The sequence below is a fragment of the Capsicum annuum genome, chromosome 12 (genome assembly GCF_002878395.1).
Source record: "Capsicum annuum cultivar UCD-10X-F1 chromosome 12, UCD10Xv1.1, whole genome shotgun sequence".
Taxonomy (NCBI): domain Eukaryota; kingdom Viridiplantae; phylum Streptophyta; class Magnoliopsida; order Solanales; family Solanaceae; genus Capsicum; species Capsicum annuum.
Window position 1 is genome coordinate 81,525,284 of NC_061122.1, and position 15,872 is coordinate 81,541,155.

Here is a 15,872-nt window from a genome sequence, read left to right on the forward strand (position 1 = left end):
GCAATCCATGCCAATACTGCAACCAATCCGAATGAAAATCAAACTAAAATTTTGAAACCCAAAGTATAACTACTCATCACTGAATATCCCACTCCAGGATGTCTCCTCTATCGGGAATGGAGCCATTTTGAATCCAACTCGAGAATATTAATTCCACTGAGTAAATCATCCTAAATTTCCAAAGAAAGCTGAAACTCGAGGCAAAACTGAAATAACCAATATGAGACCCATGGGCTATCATCTGAACACTTATCAACTATAATCCGACTGAAACAAGTAAACAATAAAGGCTACATGCAAGCTCTACAACATCAAGCTAAAATCTCAATATCAAGGCTGAACCGCTCGGTCTCAAATATCTAAATCAAAACTAAAAATAAGGAGGAATTGATGTTTCTAATCTATCATACTCCTAAATCACCATTCCACAGTGTCAAATGCAAAATTGAGCCAATAAGGCTATATCAATGTCAACTATCTCAAATCGACTCTAGCATCCAAATCTAACATATCTGAGATAAACCATTCCAAGCCACTATTGGGACATATTCGGAGAGCAAAATAACCACAGGGATAAACATTGATTGATAATCACAAGCAACCAACCCTATATTGACTGAAGGTAATGAAATATAGCCGCAAAATAGAAATCATGCCAAAGAAAAAATCATTGTCTGAAAATACATATAACCCACTCCATATGAGGGCACGAACTATCCAAACATACTCAAAAACCTTATAAGTCTAAACAACCACACCAGAAATGGCAAAAGCTGTAGAAACTCAAAGAAATGCAACTTAACCTGGGAACTAACCAATGCAATACTCTATCAAGGCAAAGAAATAGTCAGAAACACATCTCATCGAGGAGAATCACTCCACCAAGCATCACTAGGCTGAACAAATGTTGAAATAGGGATTTCTTAAATCCACCCAAGAACAACATCATTGAAGAAGAAATATCAATCTCAAAACCAAGGTCAAAGTCGAGACCACCACCAGAGAATCAACAACTCAAGATAAAGAGTTTCTAATTTGCAAACTTAAAAAGCGGTCATAGGAAAGGCCACTGCCACTAACTCTATAACACCACATACGGCAAAACCATATCACAACAACAAAAGAGTATCTAATCTCCACACTAATATCAAGGCAAACTATCCCAAGGGTATGGACCCAACATACCTATGAGATGAATCCATGACATCCCAACACCAATATCAAAATTGCTATTGGATGATGAAATATCCATAAACGAAGGAAGAACCTCAAACTGGTCTATCTCACAAATGGGTTATACCGGAAAGGATAGCCAAAATAAAATCCTTTGCAACCCAGGAGGCAAGTCTAAGAATCTCAAACTCAAGAACAGGCAACATAACTAAATTGCCTACTCAAAATCCACAAAAATCATGGAAGGTCACTTACCTTTGATACCATAACATAACCCCAAAATTAATCTAATACAACTAACCAAGAGGGAACACAATCAACCTCACCGCGCTAAGGGAAAGAAATTATCAAATCGGGCTATATCTACTCAAGCCACAAAATAGTATCACAAGAAAATGAAAGTCTAATTAGATAACTCTAGTCTATACAACTACCCAGTGAGAATTAAATTCATTATGTAACAACATCAAGTTATAATATCAAATAATATCAATAATCTCACACAGTGGTAGCAATAGCAATAGCAATATCAACATATTGAACAGGCGATACCAAAATGAACATCAATATCATGTACTACTGAAGGGCCACAATAGGGTTAATGTGCCAAGATGAATAGGACTCGAACACAAAACCACACCCATAGGAAAAAAACATCAATATAGATCTACTCCATCCATTACTAAAAGAAATAAACCATAAAGGAGTAACATAGTCATGAATTCAACAATAAGGCACATAATGACCGATATAAATTCATCAAGGCATATAATTATCAATGGGTATGAAAATCCTAATACACATAATAAGAGATAAATCCGAGCAGTAAAAATACACCAATCTTGGCAACATTCGCAGTCACATGACTAACGGGCATAGGAAAAATAAATCTGAATGGGTCTAAATCAAATCATTTGACAGAAATATCAACTGAGGTGCCAAGTGCACCATCTATAACTCAAGATGTCACAACATCATAAGCTGATCTAAATAAGCTGAATAAGTGGAATTCATGTCAGGGATACTCCCTAGACTAGTAGGCGGTCTCTCTATAGTTGTAGCATTTCTTGAAGCATCAATAAGAAGAGAACACAAATTAAGCCCAAATGGATGGCCAACCGACGCTGAGAGAGATCTGCAAATTTATGTCCAAATTTCCCATATCACAACCTATTTTAGGACTCTAGGCTGGCGTGGAATATATGCTAACTCTAGCTGATCACTTATGTCATACTAGGGGCATTCTCTGAATCGATGTCGCATCATAATATAACCAAATAAAGAATCAAAAATACTTTGAGATACTACCCCTCATAATATAAAATGGTCACCATGGCGCGAAGAACCATACCACATTCCACTTAATAGCCCAAAATAAGTTTGGGAGCCTTGGGACCTGAACCAAAGGTCTAAATTGATATTCCGAACGTGATGGCAATGTCGGGTTTTAATCCGAGATCATTTAGACTAAATGTGGGTCCCACACTCATTTTTTCGAACTTTTAACTTTTTGACCAATAGGTCGAAATGAGCTTGGGTGTATTGGGACCCAAACCAAAGGTCTGCCTATACTAAAATTAATATTTTGGATCTGCTGGTGTAGTTAGAATTTGCATCCAAGATTTTTTTTTGAAGTTTTCACTCAGTTGCCAGTTGGAACTAGTGAAGACTTCTAAATAGGAAATTGGCTTTACAAACCAAACGAACTATCCGATAACGAACTGTCGTTTCCAGCAAGTCATAAACGACTTGGGGAAACAGCTGTGTAGAAGCTCAAATGGTGAAGATAAGAGTAAATATGGAAACTGACTTAAAGGGTCATTAAAGAACTTTTGACAGAGTATTCTTTGTTTGGACACTAAAGAAATATCCTTAAGCACTACCTACTTTTATTTATTTCATTTTCTTTTTCACTAATACCTTTATGAAGATTCGTTCACCAGCCAAAAAGATTTCATCAAAAATTTGTAAATTCAACTCATTACCGAGAAAGTAAACATATGTTGTACCTTCTATTTCAAAATTCATGTGAGCAGCCATGATATAACTCATCTTTGCCATTTTGAAAATTTGTAAGTGATACAAGCATAAAGAGCACAAAGATTGCAAGGTCTTATCAAAGCTTCACACTTTGGATTTTCAAAGGTTCAAGCCTCAGATTTGAAAATGCTTGAAGACGTTTTGGAACCATTATAATGCCTTGTTCGAGTTGAAGATTGGAGAAAGGGTTCTTACACTCCAAGGTCGCCTATACTTGGGATTATTAAGGGAAATATTGTCTTTTGATGGCTCTCTTTTACACTCCAAAGGAGCACCCTTCATTAAGGGTATTTTCGTTATTGTTATGTAATAGTATAAATAGACTTATTAGCTTCTATTTTCCTTAGAATTTTGCTAACATTGATATTACTCTTATATTGTAGCTTTACTCTCTAGAGTTAGGTCTTAGAATCTGAAATTAAGGTCTAAGAACATTTGGAGTTAGGGTTTCACTTGTTTTGGTTTATTTGGCAAGAAAGGTGGTTTGAGGAAGAGTGTTTTCTTTGGGTCACCTAAGAGGAAGGTTTGAAATTTCATTTGTGAGGTGTGTTTGAAGATTTGATACATCTTCTAGTGCTAATTATATAGTGGAAGTATGGGTCTTTCTATCTATCCTTTAATTTCAAGCATTCTTCTTCATCTCTATTCTATGTGTTATTTTCTCTTTATTTGGTTGCTGGAATTTGCATATCTAGTTTCAATTTCATGTGTTTGGTAGTCTTTAGGCTATCAGTAAGAGTGTCGGGAACCTTGACAATGCTTCCACATCTTCATTTTTCTCTTATTTTTTATTGTCCAACTGCTCTACTGTGGCTTCAATGCAAACAATTTTGGTGGTTTTCTGCCATGCCTCAACTATGATACTACCAGTCCTGTCATTGCACCTTTTAGTGAGACATACATACTCACTAGAGTTATTTATTAGTTTAGGAATCTCCGCACCTGGGATTTCAATTAGTGTTGATGCACACTCGTCCCAATCCTCTGATTTCATAACTAGTATTGGTAGCTTTGCTTCAGCATTTACAACATTCAAAAATAGAAATCCATCGACAAAACTGAATAGCAGAACTCAACTAAATAAATACACATTCAATTTCCCCCTATTAAGAAAATCCTAAAAAAACCTGCCTAGTGACCCAATTACCAATGTATAAACCCAAAACATATGGGAGTGAATAAATAGTTGTATTAGGAACCCAAAATACTGCCAAAATATCCCCCTCCGCCTTTATATCAAATAGCATGGCACCAATATCCATGTCAAGAAGTACCTTAATTGCAATTGATGAAGGTACAGAATCAAGGTGTTTTATGACATTATAATAACTAGACAGATCATTGAGACCCATCAGTTTTGGTATTGTAACCTCAATAGCAAGAAAAAAAAGTCGTGAATCTAGATGTGAGTTTTAGGATCTCCGTCTTCATGGTGTTATTATTTTGGATGGAGTGAAGTTTAACTAGAACATCAGATTTGACCCATCGAGGACATTTGTCAAACACCTGGTCCTTATTATATTCTAAATCAATCTTATTGCTATTTTCAACCTTCAGCAGTTCAGCCATAGCATAGTCATCTGAAACCATCTTAGCTTGTGTTTCCTCTATATTCACTTCCCTCGAACATATATCAAGACAAAAGCAACATTGGCAGTCAACTCTGCGTATACACCTATAGACGGAAGAGTTCCATTAGCAGTCAATACTATATATGCAATCCTCACACCACCTCTGAAATTGTTTTAAATCCACAACTATTTCTGAAATTCCATCCATAGGTGCCCTTCTATTGGCATTGTTTCATTCAACCAATTCTGCCAAAGTCGAGGATTCCACAAACATATTCTTTAAATTAACCACAGTAGAGATAGATTTGTGCTCTGATACCACTTGTTATGATCTTAATAGGGATCTAAAGTAAATCGCAATAGTTAAACACCCAGGAATATTTTGGGAATTTTTTTGTTTTCTCATAAATGGAATAATGGACAATGAAACTCAATTATAAGGAAATAAAAACTAGAATTAATGGAAACTAACTAAATGATTCACCATAGCTATGATAACTTGCAGAATTAGATGAGGCAAGAATTTAGAAGGAGATCGAAGAGATGAGAAAGTTAGATTTTAGATGATGAGAGAGGTGAATCGGGAGGGAAAAAAAGAACATGAGGGAGAAATTGATTTACCAGATTTCTGTTCAGCCCTTCTCTATTCTATGAAGTGTATATATAACCACCTTGCCATATGGCATCATCACGACCCTTGCAATTTTTTTAAACTTGAGTAATCTCGATCCTTTATTCTCAATCTCGCACATTTCTATTCCAGACTTTGAATCCAACAACTAAAATTTGATCGACTATTATTGAGATCATAATAGACATTCACGTGACCACTAAGGTCATGACATAAACCTTTTAAGCATAGTTAAAATTTCAAAAAAATATGGGAGATTGATTTGCTGGTTACACATTGTATGGACTCTAGTTTATTCCTTAGCACCATAAGATGGGATTGATACAAGTACGACCATAAGGATGGACGTGTGAAAGTGTAATGAACCCAAGGCTTGGAGTGTGCAAGAAAAATGCAAAAAAAAAAGCCTAAAACACACACTAAAACCAAACCTACACTACACTTTATGGGTGATGTTTTGAGGCTTTTATTAAAGGGCCTTTTAGTCATTTTGTATTCTAGTTGTAACCTAGTATAAATAGAACATTGTAGGTCATTTTTGTATTAGACTTTGATGATATTGTAAGTTGTATAACACTTTGAAAGACAAGTCCTCTTTTCTCTTTAGGAGGCAACCCAAAACTAGGGTGATACTAGTGTGGAATCACTAGTGTTGCATTCATGGCTTGAGACGTTGGTGTTTAGAGGAGGCAAAGTCCCTCTTATGTCAACGTAGGAGTTAGGTTAATCATTATGTGTAGCGTTAAGGGTTCAAGAGTATCACATGTTCTTGGGTTCTTAAGATTATACCAACCCAGGTCTAACTATCTATCCTTTTTGTTTATTATAATCTCGTAATCATTTGTGTATCTTGTAATCTTCAACCCGTGAGTTGTTGTCTCTTGTTGTTATTGTTCTTATCATATTGTTGTCCACCTTGTTGTGTTGTTGCAATTTTGTTGTGGTTATACACGTTATTATCTCATCATTGTGTAGCATTTTTGGTTTTGGACTTGTTTCCAATTTGTCTCAGTTTTGTATTGGGTTTGTAGACTGTTTTTGTGGCTGTTTTGGTAAAATCCATGTTGGTATCATATCATTTGGTATCAGAGACATCTTTGATTTTGTTCTAACAAGATCAATCTTGGGCTGAGACCTTGAAAACTACAAAAAAAACTGAAATCTAAAAATTCCAAAAACAGTCAAATCTGCCACCTTTGTGTTCTTGGCCGAAAATTGTGTTTTTGTTGTGTATTGTCCGAGATTTTTAATTGTCTTAAGTTTTTCTAGTGTTAGTATTGTTCTTCACTAACACTTTGAGTCTATATCTTGATTTGAGCCTTTGTTGTTGATGTTGTTATTGTGAACTTGGACTTGGCCGATTGTTGTTGGTATTGTTGTTGCGGGTTCAAGACTTGAACGTGTGATGTGTTGTTGATTCAAGTTTTGAACGTGTATTGTGGAGATTGTGTTGTGGAATTTTTAAGCTTGAAAAGTTGTTGTTGTTTGGGAGGTCCAACTTGAACCTTAGAACTTCAAGACTCAAAGTTTGTGTTCTTGGTATTCTTCACCATCTCCATATATTGTTGAAAAAAAAGTGGTTGTTTATCTTAGAAGAAGAAAAAAGAGTGTGTATTGTGTTGGTCTTGCAAGACATAGATCCAAGTTTCAAGGTGTAGTACTTGCGACTCAAAGACTTTTCCTACACACTAAAGACTTTACATCACTTCTCAACTACTTTCCCATGAAACAAGGGTCCATGTTTTAAGGAAAAGTACTATAAAAGTCAAGTCTTGAAAAATTGAATTTGAAAAGGCTCCAAGAATTGTTTGAATTTCCCTCCTTAAAACAAATTTCACCAACTCCTAAATTGTAAATTGGCCAAGACTTGAAATTGAAATATAAAATTAAGAAACCGTAACCAATACGTGGCTGCCACATTATCATTTTTTACTGTTCATGCAACAATTTTGGCTCAAATTTTAGATTTCTTTGTTTCATTTTATTGTCTCTTAGTTCGTTTGTTGGTTCGAACATTAATTGACAACCTAGTAATCTCCTACTAGCTTGTAAGTTAGTTTTGTGTCCGTTTGTTTGTGTTTACGTTTGTTGTGTACTTTTATCTTTTTGAATTCATTGTTAGTCCTTGACTCAAGTCCTACAAGATTTCGTTTGAGTTTCAAACAAAAATCTATTTTGGGACAAGAGTACACTCGACACTCAATCACTCACGAAGTACAAGCCGGCTTTCAACACTTGTGAAACCAAGTGTAAGGTAAAACCGAGAGTGAGAGTGTGGTGAGGCATTTTTGATCTAACAAGTTTGTTTTCTTTATTTGTTGTGTCTTTTTGTTTGGTACAATGGCTGCCCATAATTTCAATGCCACATGTGATCGTATCAATGACAATATTGAAGATATGAAATGATACATTGAAATTATACGCCAACTGCTACCCAAGCTCTACCCACAAAATCCAAATTGTCCAAGCGCCTTGCGTTGAGAGCTTTCCGGAGGAAGTTGCTGCCCAACATGTGAGTAAAACTTGCCCACCACTTGAGGATATGTGTGATGTGATTAATGAATCTCAAGTGAGTGAAGGATTTAAAGATGTTGGCCAGGGGAAAAGGAGTAAACCTAGGAGCCTATGTTGTTGTAAAGATGCTAATGTTTGTTTGGCTCATAGGGTTAATCATGTGCTTGACATATCTTTGAAACTTGATAATGATTCCTTAGAGAGTGAAAGATCCAAATCTATTCGCGGGTTAGATCATTCACTCTTTAGGCACAATGTCTTGTTTGAAGATAGTTTATTTACTCCTAATGAACCTGGTGGTGCAAGTGATGTTGACGGCATGGCTTGTCTTGGAAGCTATAGCCTATATACTAACCCACTATGGTGTGACAATATTTCTCCTCAAGATGAAAATCTCTTCTTGGAAGATGAGAGTACTCTTAAGGGTAGGGAATGTGTAGTTTCATAAATGAGTACTCTTGGTAGTACTCTTGGTGTGCATGATGATCAATTTACTCTTAAATGTAGTTCACTACTTGAGCTTGTGAATAGTGTGCTTTAAAATTCTCAAGTTAGTGATGATGTCTATAGAATTGATCTTGATAATGCATTTGACTCTTTGAACATCTTGTACGGTAAAAGCATTGCAATTAGTTTTGTTCATAGAGACCATGTGTATGAAAATATTTTTGTGTGTGAATATGGGAGTGACATTCTAGGGAAAGGAAGGGCTAGCCTCGGTTTAAGCCCTTGGATAATTTTTCCATTTGATCCCGACACCCTCATGGAATGTGGAAATCTCTACACTCCCCACTCAATGCTTGGCCAAGACGACAAACAATGTTTGGTTGTGGGTGCTAATGAAGGAAGACAAGGTTCTTCCTTATCTCTTTTTGTTGGTGGTGACCACTTTCTTTGTGCCATTTGTACTAAGTTTTTTAAGTCCAACACAAAGGATCCATGGATGTACTTCAAGTTTGTTCCACCTTGGCATGGCATATTGATGTGTTATTTTTGCTAACCCTAACCCCTCATGTCATGAGGATGTGTGCTTGTTTGTCTTCTTTTGATTTTGTAAGGTACAGATTCGAGGTGAAATCCATTTCAAGAAGGAGAGGATGATACAAGTACGACCACGAGGATGGACGTGTGAAAGTGTAATAAACCCGAGGCTTGGAGTGTGCAAGAAAAATGCAAAAAAAGGCCTAAAACACACACTAAAACCAAACCTACACTACACTCCATGGGCGATATTTTGAGGCTTTTATTAAAGGGCCTTTTGGTCATTTTGTATTCTAGTTGTAACCTAGTATAAATTGAACATTGTAGGTCATTTTTGTATTAGACTTTGATGATATTATAAGTTGTATAACACTTTGAAAGACAAGTCCTCTCTTCTCTTTAGGAGGTAACTCGAAACTAGGGTGATACTAGTGTGGAATCACTAGTATTGCATTCATGGATTGAGACGTTGGTGTTTAAAGGAGGTAAAGTCCCTCTTATGTCAACGTAGGAGTTAGGTTAACCGTTGTGTGTAGCATTAAGGGTTCAAGAGTATCACATGTTCTTGGGTTCTTAAGATTATACCAACCAAGGTTTAACTATCTATTCCTTTTGTTTATTGTAATCTTGTAATTATTTGTGTATCTTGTAATCTTCAACCCATGAGTTGTTGTCTCTTGTTGTTATTGTTCTTATCATATTGTTGTCCACCTTGTTGTGTTGCAGTTTTGGTGTGGTTATACACGTTATTATCTCATCATTGTGTAGCATTCTTGGTTTTGGACTTGTTTCCAACTTGTCTCGGTTTTGTAATATGTTTGTAGACTATTTTTATGGCTGTTTTGGTACAATCCATGTTGGTATCGTATCAGGGATGGTTTAGAAATTTGAGGTTATACAACTTGTTTCAAAAGATGGACAAAATTGAAACTAGTTCTTAATGAAATCTTGCTCTTAAAAAATGGATAAGCCAAAGTAAAGCGTCATGCATGAGGTTGAAAGATGGATTTGTTTAATAATTGGGGTACGAATGTTGAATTTTTGATAATTTGAGACTTTTTTTTTGTTGTAAAACCTCTTAGTAGAAAGGAATTTCTATATCTCACTGTTAATAAGTCGTTCATTTCTTTTTATACTTTTCATCCTAGTGTACTTCAATGATCAATCTCCAAAGGGTGCTTTTCTAGAGAATTGCTTGTTTTAGCTTGTACGCTGACATGAGCTCTGGTTTTGATATGCGACCAAGTAAAAGTAATCATAAAATTTATCATTATTCGTCACTCTCAGGCTCATTGATTTATATCGTGGAAATGTTACTAAACTTTTTAGAAACAGAACTTGCAAATTATTTAATGAAAGCTTTATAATTTAAAGGAAAAAGAGTCTGGTCTGAAATAGGCTCAAACTTTGGAAAAATTTGTTGTAACACATCTGAAATTTGTGGGGTTCTATGACCCCCATGAACTATTTATTAGTGTATTTTAGTGACATTTATTTACTTAGCTGAACCTACACGTGAATACACGTGCACTGAGTGCATATGAGTCAAAATAAATCTCTATAAACCATCTCTATTTGTCATGTAGCAATGCAATTGTCCTTTATTTTATGTTTTTTTTTATTAAATATCCCAAATATATTAAATTTCTTTCTTTAAAACTTCTCTGAACGAAGCACTGCGGTGATTTCATTGTACCAATCGCCGACAATCCATTAGCGAAATCTTCCAATGGTGCGCAAAACTTGCCTGAACACTGCCTTCAATTTCGTCAAGCTACAAGCGAGATTCAAAATGATTATGCTATCGAATTTTGTTCTCCATCATATAATCTATGTGATCCAAAAAAATTGATTCAAAAGGGCGGTGAAATTGCCGATCAATCCTTAATTATCGCCGATAATGAAGCCCCGACAAGGTCAACGGAAGAAGACCAATGCCAAAAGGGGCGCCATCTCTCTGCGAGTCTATCCCACCAAAAAGTCCAGTCACCAGAATGGTCCCATCAGATGCGCACAAAGCACACCAAGACTCATCTTCTAATTCATCTCACAATTTAATGAATTCGACGGGAATCGACCAATCTATTCATTCTTCTCAAGTCTTTTTCTCTTTTTAATTTATGAAATGTGAAAAAGTAATAGTTACAATAAATAAATTTAAATAATAAACTGTTTTAATTATTTAAAAAGGCGTGTGTGAAACACTCTCATTGCATAAATTGAGTAGTAGTCCAGCTGAGCAAATAAATGTCACTAAAATACATTAATAAATAGTCCAAGGGGATCATAGGAATACCACAAAGCTCAAATGTGTTACAATAATTTTTGCCAATGTTTGAATATATTTTGGACCCTTTTACCTAATTAAAAAAAGTTTCTCGAACTTCAAGACACATGCCCTAAAATTCAAATTTTCAGAACACTATCTCCTGAAGTTTTGTTAATCCTAATTACATTATATACCAAGTGTTATAAAATGATAAAGTAAAGACATGAATAATAAGATAGAAGTTAAGAGAAGAGAGGAGATATCTTATTTCAGTTAATGGATGATAGATCATCCTGAGGGATGATTTAAAATAAAGAAAACCCCTCTATTTATATGAGAAATTTATTTCAAAAAGATAGACATTCCATCTCTTGATAGATACTCACTAAATCTTGATAGATACTCAATATATCTTGATAGATATTCACTATATTTTGATAATCATTCACTATAATGTAAATATTTTAATAGCACTCCCTCTTGAATGTTTAACTGATAGATAATGTGCCTCGGTTAAATCTTACTAGAAAAAAATCTAGTGAAGGAAAAAAAGTACATATCTCTAGTAATATGAATTGAGTTGACTCATTAAAACCTTACAAGAAAAAATCAGTGGGACAAAGCCTTAAAAGGAAAAAAAAAAGAGTACAACACGTATAACCTCAAATCTTGAATCTTCGCATTCCAATATTATCCATAATCTTCTCAAAAGTTATAGTTGGTAGAGACTTGGTGAATAATCCTTTATATTATCACTCGAATAAATCTAGTATACGTTGATATCACCATTTTTGGAGCTAATATAGGTAGAAAACTTTGATGATTTATGCGTTGTTCTATCTCTTTTTATGAATCCTCCCATTAGTTGCTCTTGCATGCAACATCTTTATATAAGTGGGTATTTTAAATTACATTTTTCTTAAATGAGATGTATTATTGACCTTGGCCACATACATTCTCAACTTGCTTTGTGAATAGCCATTATTGCCATGTAAAATAATATGGTATGATAGCAATCTTTCGGGACAATAGATAACTGTCGTGATCCAATTTCTCAGGTCATGATGATACCCACTAGAGTTCGAAATCACTAGTAACGAACTATCCAAAGAAGTAAAAAGGGAAATGCAAAATAAATGTGGTACAAGGGATAATATGCATATATAACAGTCCCAAAACCTGGTGAAGTTAGTACAATAGGTTCTACTATAAAAAGCATACAAGGTTCAATACTGAATAAATATACAAATACAATCCATCTATGAATACAATATAAAGATCAGTCTAAACCATAAGAGAGAGAATAAAAGTACTCCAAATACTAGGAGCTCACCCTAAATCTCTGATACATAGCTACTCCATATGATGCACACAACAATGGCGAGAATTTGTACTATAATCTGCAGGCCACAGAAGTGTAGTATGAGTCCCAAACACATGGTACTCTGTGGTCAACTGTCGACTGAGAACCAAAGATGATGCAAATATAAATAAGATGCAAAGTAGGAATATAAACTACAAGCAACTATCTAGCAAACTAACATAATTAAGCTAGAGAGGCAATAAGGATAAACTATCCTATTCTAGTCGTATTTAGAAGCTGAAACACTATACCGTATATCACTAGACAATATATAAATAAAGAGTGGAAGAAGAATATATAGTAGTATACAAAGCCAGGGAATACATATAACAATATGAATAAACAAGGGAAAAAAGGGATATAAAATATATATATATGTGTGTATGTATATATGTATATGACTACTCAAGGTAATGACTAACAGAACCAACCTAGCATCTCACGACATCCTAATCAAGTAGGAAACTACTGCTGGCATAATCAGGGTCCCTAATTATAATGTCTAACCATGACATAATTATCCATAATATAATTACCGTAAAAGATAAAGAATAAGAATTATACTTCTAACCTCAGTATCAGTTCATATTCAGCCTTCCACAAAATAACCATAATGAAAACAATGCAGTAACTGGCTAGTTCTAATAAATAATACCTAACCGAGCCCCATAAATAGGATGGTTCAATCAACACTCAACAAACAACAATCATAACCTATACCTATGCAACGCTTCATAAGGCTAATAGATATAGGAACCAAATAATATATTGGTGATAGGCAATACACATGTAAGAATGAATGCAAGTAAATTCATCATACCATAACCAATTCACGTGCCATAATGTACCTAGTGTATACACCTCCTCCAGCTTGATGGCTCGTAATGGAAGGACCTACGATGACCTCTCTTCTCTGGCGTGATGGCTCACAGATAAAGAAGAACCTAGGGGGTTCGAGAGTACCCATGTACACTGACCTGGTCATGATCTAGGATTTTCAATCATTATCATCATCAGCTTACTCCATCCAGTACTAAAAAAATGTGTATATATAGTGAATGCACAAACTCAAACTGTGGCTAGTGTAAGTCTATAAATCTGGTGCCCGGGGTCAACTCTAGTACTAAATCATTATAATATAGTATAAAGGGGTTGAAATTTCGCACGTTCGAAGTAAATAGTAATGAAAAAAATCACGGACCAGAATCTTTCTTGGTTAGATTTCTAAAACATCATTTGAGTTTAAAAATCTCATAAATCATCCATTAAGGTGATATGATTGCCGTTATAAAAGAATACATTTTAAAAGTGAAAAGTGAAAATAAATCACTTTTTAGAAACAGCAGTAGTAAAACTATGATTTTAGTTGGAATCATACCACTCAGTGAGCATGAATGTATCAAAATCTCTACATTCCATCACCCATATCTAGATAAGACAATCATAAGCATCTAAATGTCCATAGACTAAGGCTACATCCTTTATAAGGATAGATTACTGATATGCTATAGTATTATAGCACTTTGATGCTTAAAATGAGGAAAATATGCAAGTTTCTAAGGTTGTTTTGTTAGATATGATTGTTTGGGTATGTTTCGCAAAAAATTATTTTTCAGATGTTAAGCTCGTGAAAAAGATGAGAAAAGGTGTTTTTAGTAACTTATTGGAGTAATTATGGATGTTCGTGATACTTTCTAGCTTGATCGTGATAAAAGCATATTCCAGAACTGAAGAAGAGCTGAAAAGATGACTCCCGATGCTTACTAAGTCAACATGTGGATAACAAGTAGACTTATGGACCACATGTGGGCAAAGAAAGTGCAAGAAGTCCAAAATCCCGAGAGCTGACTTGCAGGAAATTTTTGTCCTGTCACTTGCTCCCAGTTTTTGTGCCCATCCTGCAAGCCATAATTGCTACCTGCACCTAGGTTTAAGGCGCTAGTAGGGAGAATAAGTGGCCACCGACTCTGTTTTCTCCTATTTTGTTCGGGCTTTGATTTTAGGGTTTCCTTATGTACTATAAATACCCTTTATGTGTTTTTTTAGTAGGAGACACATATTATTGATATTCACAAATATATTTTTATTCCAAGATTAGATTTTGATCTTGGAATGCTCTTGTATTGACTTTGGTTCATTAATTTAGTTATAGTTGTGGGTTTTTCTACTTTTTATCATTGTGATTTCATCTATGCCTTCAATTATGAATGTTATTGTTTCTTCATAAACATGAGCGACTAGAAATCCATAGCTAGGGTTGGGAAAACCTTGGTAGATTAATGAAGTAGGAAAAGTGCTATTGTTATTCTGAATTGATACCCATGCATATATTGCTTTATCTTCTTTATAATAGTTTTATTTATAGGTGCACACGTTAGGATCCTACCTAGATTATTGCTACTTACTCCAAAAAAGGAGCAGTGACTAGGAAAAGATAATGACAAAAGTAATTTGGAGTTTAACTGTCGATCCACGCTTCTAGGTTTTATCCTAGTAAAATGGTTAGGTTTCATCTAAAAACTAGAGACTCAAAAGGTAATATTTAAATGAGATAAAGATAAGGGTTATTAAGGCGACATTCCTAGACTCAAAAGGAAAAGGGCAAAATCCTTCTACTTATCAAAATAACTGCAGAAGGTACATAACTTATCATTTATGCATGCAAGGTATCGGGTTGGTTCAACAAAGAACGATAAGCCTATGGAGTTGAGAAGCCAGGGGAACACAATTCTAGTGTTCACTTACAGCTGATTATAATTGAAGTTGATATTTGCTACTAGTTCGATACTGATACTAAAAACCCTCCATTTACTTTTCCAGTTCAGCCCACTGATTACCACAACTGAAAGCTATGAATCCACGTATTCTCTTGGGATTCGACCCCAGTCTTTGTTGGATTACTATATTTGGCAGCGACCGTATTATATTTTGAGAGGAGGTGTAGCTTGGCCATCACCAAATTTTGGCACCATTGTTGAGAAATACGGTGTTGATTTATGATTTAAAGTTGTTGTAATTTATGGTTTTTTTTGTCTAATTTGGGCATACAACAGATTTTGCCTAGCACATGGAATAGAGGAAATACCTTACTCCCAGTAAATTCGAATAAAGATAAGATCCTACAAATGCCTAGTAGGATGGCGGAGTAGAAAAGAGATAATCTTCCTGAAGGGGTTCATGATGTTGTACCTCTTCCTCCTCCTAAAGGAGTAAAGGATATAGTTGATCAATAGACTGGTGAGCTATTAGCTCAAGCTGAGAACGAAAGGAGGGAAACAAAAGAAGCTCCACGGGTAGCTAGGGAGGCAGAGCTAGTTGAGCAGAGACAAG